This window comes from Mandrillus leucophaeus, unplaced genomic scaffold (genome assembly GCF_000951045.1).
Source record: "Mandrillus leucophaeus isolate KB7577 unplaced genomic scaffold, Mleu.le_1.0 Scaffold463, whole genome shotgun sequence".
Taxonomy (NCBI): Eukaryota; Metazoa; Chordata; class Mammalia; order Primates; family Cercopithecidae; genus Mandrillus; species Mandrillus leucophaeus.
Window position 1 is genome coordinate 50109 of NW_012104954.1, and position 6907 is coordinate 57015.

At 47.7% G+C, this 6907-nt stretch overlaps 1 protein-coding gene across 1 annotated transcript in view; it reads left to right on the forward strand.

Moving 5' to 3' along the window:
* Nucleotides 1–3055: 3055 nt before the first annotated feature.
* The window catches only part of CACNA1A (calcium channel, voltage-dependent, P/Q type, alpha 1A subunit), a 196294-nt gene continuing 192442 nt past the window's right edge, over nt 3056–6907 (forward strand). Inside the window, 1 exon segment of the mRNA XM_011994944.1 lies at nt 3056–3081. The gene's annotated coding sequence lies outside the window, so the exon portion shown is untranslated.

Here is a 6907-nt window from a genome sequence, read left to right on the forward strand (position 1 = left end):
ACAGAGAGACAGGGCCTGGCTTGTTATTAGTGCTCAGTTAATGTTTGTGAAGTGAAAAAGTAAGGACTTAGCCACTGCCTGTTCTTTGCTGTGAACACCTGACAGCTTTTATCTGCCAGCACAGAAGAAAACAAGGTGCAAGAAGAGAATAATGATCTCTAAGTCAGAATTTGAGGAACCCAAGTTAGTATCAGAAAGCTGGTAGGAGAAGAGAAAAATAAAGTAAATCAAATTAAAAGTTGAATGGGCCAGGTGCAGTAGCTCACACCTATAATCCCAGCACTTTGGTAGGCCGAAGTGAGAGGATCACTTGAGGCCAGGAGTTCAAGACCAGCCTGGGCAATATAGCAAGACCCCATCTCTACAAAAAATTTTTTAAATTTTCTGAATGTGTTGTTGTACACCCGTAGTCCCAGCTGCTTAGGAGGCAGAGGTGGGAGGATCGCTTGAACCCAGGAGATTGAGGCTGCAAGTGAGCTGTTACTGCACCACTATACTCAAGCCTGGGTGACAGTAAGTCCCTGTCTCTAAAAATAAAAATAAATAAATTCATTTTTTGTAAAGTTGTATGTCATGGCCCCTGCCTACTCTGGCTTCATGGCTTGCTGCTGAACCTCACCATCCAAATCCCAGTGGTGACACCATGTCATTTCTTGAATTTTCCAAGCTTCCTTCAGTCCCAAGCTCTCTGTCATGGCCGCTGTCTCAGCCTGGAAAGTTCTTTCCCCACTGGCCAGATTTCTCCTCATCTCTGGGAACTTGACTTGAAGTAGGGGGTATCCCTAGGCCCTGTACTAGTTAACACAACCTGCTGTGTGCCCCTCAAAACCATTGTCTTCTTAGCTGAGAAGGCATCACACCTGCAACAGATTCATTCATTGTGTGCATGTTTTTCTTAAGCACTTCTCTTCTGCGTCAGCTCTGTGGGGCAGGGATAGTCTCGTGTGTCACTCTACCCAGCATATAGGATGTGCTCAGACGCCCACTTGTGGATGGTGGAAAAGTAGGTCAGTCCAACCTAATATGCCCATCTCTCCTCTAGGAGTAATCTTGAGAAAAAAAAAGTTGAGCACAGGCTTCGTGTTAGTTTAGGATGACCCAGAATAGACCCTGAAACAAGAATTTAGGGCAATCCTTGTGCAAGTAGTTCATCTGAGAGGTGACCCCAGAAAGGGTTGGAGAGGAAGAGGGGAGGTGGGGCAAAGAAGGATGAGTTGTCCTGTGGGCATTTGAGCTCAGTCCCACTGGGAGCCCATGTGGAACTTACATCTTAAGTGATCTAGAATGAGGGGGAGGGAGCTGGGGTATTGATCCACCAACTCCCAGCAATCTTTAGTTGAGGGCTGCTCCCTTAAAGTTCATTCCCTGGGCCTGCCTCAGCTTTGGAGGAAGCCCTGAGGCAAGAGGTACAGATACCAGTTGGCCACAGACTGAAGTGTTAAGACCCAAGCCCCTGTATAAAACTGAAAAATCAAGCCAGGTGTGGTGGTTCCCGCCTGTAATCCCAGATACTCAGTAGGCTAAGACAGGAGGATTGCTTGAGCCCAGGAGTTCAAGGCTGTATCGAGCTATGATTGCACCACTGCATTCCAGCCTGGGCATCAGAGCAAGACCCCATGTCTAAATTAAAAATAAACTGAAAAATCCCCAAGTTATTTGCCAACCTTCCGTTAACCACAGACCCTCTGGTATTCGGCATTTCTTGTCCATTATATGAAGTTCTGATGACAATCTCTTTTATTGTATTGTGCCTTGACCACGCACTGTACATCACTTAGCTCTGAAATGGACATATTCAGGAAACAGGGCCAGGAGGGACCCTGCGTTTCAACAGCAATACTTTTACAAATGAGGTCTCATGACAGGGTCTTGCCCGGAGGGTTTCTACAGAAGCCTCCTCCCACCTACCACTATCATCCTTACTAACTTGCATTTACAAAAGGGACTCTTTTTGACTGGAGGCTTGGGGTCTGTAGCTGCCTTCTAGCCGGCTGATGCCGGCTGGTCCACACAGGCGAGATCACACCCATTTCTTTGTTTTCGTATTTATTTCTGAGTAGCACACACCTGTGTGCCTGGCATTGTGCTGACGACTTTTTATCAACTTACTGAATCCTCACAGCCCGTAGAGGTATTGATACTATTGTTATCTAGGTTATACAAAAGGGGGAAACTGAGGCACAGAGCAGGGACGTTCTTTGCCCAAGGTAACCCAACTGGAAAGTGGCAGAGCTGGGATTTGAACCCATGCAGGCTGGGCTCTTAACACTGAACTGCTTTCCTGCCATTTGTTAAAGAGCCACAAACCAGGCCAGGCACACGCCTGTAATCCCAGCACTTTGGGGGGCTGAGGCGGGTGGATCACCTGAGGTCAGGAGTTCACGACCAGCCTGGCCAACATGGTGAAACCCCGTTTCTACAAAAATGCAAAAAAAAAGTACCCGGGCATGATGGCAGGTGCCTAGTAATCCCAGCTACTCGGGAGGCTGAGGCGGGAGAATCCCTTGAACCCAGGGGCAGAGGTTGCAGTGAGCTGAGATCGAGCCATTGCACTCCAGCCTGGGCAACAGAGCAAGACTCTGTCTCAAAAAAATAAATAAATAAAATAAAATAAAGAGTCACAAACCCCGAAAGGTCTGTCATTCCCCCAGAGCCCCAGGCCGCCCCACAACCTATTGTCATTGTAGGTTGTGAAATATACTGAATGTCACCCTAACCATGAGCCATCGGGAAGTTTCCATTTCTCTCACCACAACATTTGTGGAACGTGAACCATCTGTTGGGGGTCTTCGTAAATCACCTTTTATCCCATGAGGCAGGTACTGTTAAGACCATTTTACAGGTGACAAAACTGAGGCCAGTGGTGTCGAGTCACCTGCCTGTGGTCACCCAGCCAATGTAAGACAACTTGGAATTCCAAGCACCCCCACCCTGCTGTCTGACCCCCGAAACCCACCCTCTATTCTCCATTCTGGCTTCTTTCTTTCAGCATCTTGGCGACAGTTGGGACGGAGTTTGACCTACGGACGCTGAGGGCAGTTCGAGTGCTGCGGCCGCTCAAGCTGGTGTCTGGAATCCCAAGTGCGTGAGTTTCCGACCCTGACAAGGGGTTTGCTCAGGGGCCCCAGGAGCCCTCAGTTTCCCCTGTGCAGAGCATCTCAGGAGGCCACACCCCACCACCAGCCTGTGTGAGGGCAGTCTCCTCTTTGGGACTCCCTGTAGGGGACCCCAAGGAACGTGACTGTAGCTCCCCATGAGCTCCTGAAAGCAAGCTAGGAGCCACGCCCATTTATTGAGCACCTGCTGTCTATCAAGAGCCATGCTAAGCACCACATGTGATCTCATTCAATGCTCACAGCCCTATGAAGTCGATAGGACTGATGTCTCTATTTTATGGAGGGGGAAACTGAGGCTCAGAGTGGTGGAAAAATTGGAGCAGGGTTTTGTGGCTCAGAAGTGGCAGAACTAGGAGCAAGTGTGACTCCAAGCCTGGGCAATGACCATTCCCATTTGCTGAGTGCCTGCTGTATACAGGGCACCGCAGGAGGACTTTACATGCATTACCTTATTTCATCCTCACAGTCATCCAGTGAACACCCATTTTACAGATGAGAAGGTTGAGGCTCAAGGAGGTTAAATTACTCACCTGAATTCTTACAGTGGACACTAACGAGCCCTAAAATTCATACCCATTCCTTGCTGCTTTCTCATGCTCCCCAGATGCATCTCCTCCCCCTTTAGGGGTGGCTGCCATATGCAGGGTCAAGATTAAGTATAGGTTGAGCCGAAAAACATGTAAAAAGCAAAAATAAAACAGGGCTGTCCTTTTTCTATCTTCTTGTCTTGGTTAATAATAATAATTTAGCCGGGCATGGTGGCTCACGCCTGTAATCCCAGCACTTTGGGAGGATCACTTGAGGCCACAAGTTCAAGACCAGCCTGGGGAACATTGTGAGACCCCCCCCCCATATCTACATTTTTTTTTTTTTTTTAAATAAGCCAGGTTGGCTGGGCACAGTGGCTCACACCTGAAATCCCAGCGCTTTGGGAGACTGAAGTGGTCAGATAGCTTGAGCTCAGGAGTTTAAGAGCAGCCTGGGCAACATGGCAAAACCTCGTCTCTACAGGAAAAAAAAAGAAAAGCAGGCAGGGTGGTGCACACCCATAGTCCCAGCTACTTAAAAGGCTGAGGCAAGAGGATCACTTGAGCCCAGGAGGTCAAGGCTGCAGTGAGCTGTGACAGCACCACTGCACTCCAGCCTGGGCAACAGAGTGAGACCTTGTCTCACAAAACCATACAACAAAAAGTTTAAAAACAAACAAACAATGTATAGGCTGGGTGCAGTGGCTCACGCCTGTAATCCTAACACTTTGGGAGGCCGAGGCGGGTGGGCGGATCACCTGAAGTCAGGAGTTCGAGACCTGCCTGGTCAAAATGGCGAAACCCCATCTTTACTAAAAATACAAAAATTAGCCGGGTGTGGTGGTGGGCACCTATAATCCCAGCTACTTGGGAGGCTGAGGCAGAAGAATCATTTGAACCCGGAGGGTGGAGGTTGCAGTGAGCTGAGGTCATGCCACTGCGCTCCAGCCTGGATGAAAGAATGAAACTCCATCTCAAAAAAAAAAAAAAAAAAAAATGAAACACACTTACTATGTGCCAGACATTATTCTAAGTATTTCCATTTTTTTAAAGTCATGTATCCTCCCAACAAACTTGTGAGGTAGTTTCTCTTATTATCACCATTTTACATTTTAGTGGCTTCGTTCTTCAGGCTCATTGCTACCCAGGTTTGAAGCGTAAGATTTCCCAGAGGATCCCCAGCAGGGTCTTTTCATAGAAAGAAGACACTTCTATCCAAGGTCTCTGCAAGATCTCGGCAGATGCCTGCATCATATTAAATGAAGGGCCATCCCAAATCTAATAGTCCAAAGAGCCAGGTGCAGTGGCTCACACCTGTAATCCCAGCACTTTGGGAGGCCAAGGTGGGACGATTGCCTGAGGCCAGGAGTTCAAGACCAGCCTGGGCAACAAAGCAAGACGCTGTCTCTAAAAAAAATACAAAAACTAGCCAGGTATGGTGGTGTGTACCAGTAACCTCAGCTATAGGATGGAGACTGAGATGGGAGGATCGCTTGAGCCTGGGAGTTTGAAGCTGCAGTGAGCTGTGACGGTGCCACCGCACTCAGCCTGGGCAACAAAGTGAGAGATCCTGTCTCAAAAAAAAAAAAAAAAAAAAAAAAATATATATATATATATATATATATATATATATATGTATATATATTATAGTAGCAATAGTAACAAGAGTCTCTGTTTAGTGACCACCTATGACTTACCAGGTACTTCACTGTGTATGAACTCTCTCATTTAATCCTGTGAGGGAGATACTATTCCAGATGGAGAAGCTGAGGTTTGGAATTCACTAGTAAGTGGATGACTATATCAAGTTCCCTTGAAGCGGGTACTTAGGTGGGTGTTCAGACGCACCCGCTTTATCCGGGCACGGCTCTCGGGAGAAACAGCACGAGGTCAGCAGGGTGGGGCAGGGGAATGGATAGAGCAGGGATGCAATTTCAGCTGGAATGTGTGTGACACCAGAGTTGTCCTCCAACGTGTGTGACAAGGATGCTGGCCTTTTGTACTTCTATGGTCAGTCACTGCGGATGGGAAGCAGAGATGCAGTAGCTCCCTGGTGAGACAGCTTTTGATCACCAAGGGCAATTCCACTAAGAAGAGGGGCAGCTGGGAGGCATTGGTAACCAACATCCATAGCAGCTGGAGGGCGGGTACACCAGAAAGAAAATGGGATCTTGGCCAGACACCAATAATATCCAGCACCTTAACCACTACACCACACTGCGTCTGTTAGCACCCACATTACATTTTTAAGCCCTTGGAGTGGCATGGCCCCTCAAGCTTTCCTGACAGTTTCCCTTTCTTACTGTGGTCTCCACCCATCAAGAGCCATGGGAAGTTTCTCCAATCAAGAAGCAAAGCTCCAATCTATATGTTTGAACCTTCATTTTGACCATAGACTTTCCTAATAGATAGCACAGTGGTTACAGGCATAGGATGTTGACATCGTTCAGACCTGCATTAATAGCCTTAAAAAAAAAAAAATGGTAGTGGAGCCAGGCATGGTGAAGTGTGCCTGTAGTCACACCTACTCAGGAGGCTCGCATGTGCCCAGGAGGTCGAGGCTGCAGTGAGACGTGATCATCCCACTGTATTCCAACCTGGGTGATAGAGCAAGCCCATCTCAAAAAAAAAAAGCCAATGATGGGCAAAGAAATACTAACTAAGGCTCTTGCTCTGTCGGCAGGCTGGAGTGCAGTGGTGCAATCACAGCTCAGTACAGCCTCAGCCTCCCCAGGCTCAAGCAATCCTACCATCTCAGCCTCCCAAATAGCTGGGACTCCAGGCACACAGCACCATGCCCAGTTAATTTTTTTTGTATTTTGTAGAGACAGGGTTTCGCCATGTTGCTCAGGCTGGTCTCAAACTCCCGGGCTCAAGTGATCCAACCGCCTCAGCCTCCCAAAGTGCTGGGATTACAGGTGTGATCCACCACTCCTGGCCAGCTATTATTATTATGAACATTCTTTGAGTCTTACAATAGTGGAACTTTTAGTGTAGGATGGGAATTTCAGTATTAACCCCTTCCTCTCCCAAAAGGATTTGAAGCCCAGAGTCATTCAACCACCATGAATGAACCATTTGTTAGATGAGAGGCTACTGGAGGCTGAGCTTGGTAGGATGAGAGCTTGCATGGGGTGCCTGATTGATGACAATACCCCCAGATTCAGGTCTTCAGATACCCACTTGGGTGTGTCTTCTGTTCCACTGTGTCCCTTCGGGGACTGTTCCCTGCCTTCTTTTTTTTTTTTTTTTTTTTTTTTTTTT